The sequence below is a fragment of the Monopterus albus genome, unplaced genomic scaffold, assembly GCF_001952655.1.
Source record: "Monopterus albus unplaced genomic scaffold, M_albus_1.0 scaffold106.1, whole genome shotgun sequence".
Taxonomy (NCBI): Eukaryota; Metazoa; Chordata; class Actinopteri; order Synbranchiformes; family Synbranchidae; genus Monopterus; species Monopterus albus.
In genome coordinates, this window is record NW_018127986.1 from 1,729,357 (window position 1) to 1,730,781 (window position 1,425).

The 1,425-nt window shown below is 36.4% G+C and overlaps 1 protein-coding gene across 3 annotated transcripts in view; it reads left to right on the plus strand.

Moving 5' to 3' along the window:
- g6pd (glucose-6-phosphate dehydrogenase) overlaps nt 1–1,425 on the plus strand; it is an 11,875-nt gene that overhangs the window by 1,222 nt on the left and 9,228 nt on the right. The window lies entirely within an intron of this gene.

Below are 1,425 nucleotides of genomic sequence, written 5' to 3' on the forward strand. Positions count from 1 at the left end.
CAGCAGGAAAGTGCCGTGGAACTCAGCTTAACCTTATGTCCTCGATGTTCGTAGCTATGGGGTTAACTGTCCACCAAACAATCGTTCGTTCCTTCCTTAAATGTTAGTTTGTGTTAGCGGAAGGTATTCAGCGTTACCGCGGTGTAACTTGCTGCAATAAGGATTATTAGTCCTGCAGGAATTTGGTGGAGGATTTGATTGTTTGTTGTCTATTGCGTGTGCATGTCTTAAGCTGTTTCTGGGAGCTGTAGCCACCATCTGACATACAGTAAATCCACGTGCACTACCTCAGTGTTGTTTCTGTCAGGGATGATTTGAAGTAACTTTAGATTAGAAGAAAATAATTGGGCTGTTGACTGGCTTCATTTCATAATCTGTGAACTCAAGTTAACAAATAAAAAAAAAAAAATCAAAACATTTCAGGATTTCTTGCAGCCCTATTTGTATTTATACTGACCAGCCACTTTATTAGGTACACCTGTGCAATTGTATGCACTTAAATGCAACACTTCTGCCTTAACATCTGTCTTTATGAAGCTCAAAATGTTTCAGTTTTTGGTGAAACTGTCAAATATATTAATTCAATTATATGTTTATTATTGATCATTTGACTATGATTTGATCATAGTTTAAAGGTGGTGGTGTACTGGACTACGTTATATTCAGAGGTGTTCCTAATACTCTGACCCTCTCATGCATGTAGCTGGGGCAGACAAAAGTATAGAGGCACCTCCTAAGTAAAAGTGCATACACTTGTACAGGTGTACCTAATAGGGTGGCCAGTGATGCCTGTCACTTGTCATAGAGCTCTATTTATTAAGGCAGCCTGCAAGCTCAGTTAACAGTGAAAATAAGTCAGGCTACTGAAAAATACTTGTCTTTCCTGATTTGGCTCAGTTGAAATGACTCGCAAGGAAAATCTATACTGTGATTGTAGGATATTAAAGGATGAAATAAAGCACCAGTGCCTGTGGTGTTGCCTGTTTTAGTCCATTTAGTAATCATATGTACGGATAACCATTGACAGATAGTGTTGCTATCCTTTAAAAATTAAATCTTTATTGTTTGAGGAATTCACTGGTTTGCAACTATGCATTTTTATTATCAATTAATCAGTTAATCAATTAGTCTATAAAATTAAAGAATGTCTCCAAGCTGTAACTTGAATTGTAAAATGATTAATTTCTATGTTGGAACAAAGGCTTTTTGAATTTACATGTGCAAATTGTCCTTTTTAAAATATTATTTTACACTGTAAAGAAATGAATGGAAATCAATGGCTGCCTGGAATGGTAGCAAAATGTATCCACAATACTATAACTCCGCAGCATATGCATTCAACAAACCACAAATGTGAAATGTAATGTGAATTGTTGGCAAGGAGCTAAAATGTACCAGCAGATTGCTTTGTGTTCTGTCTTGTAT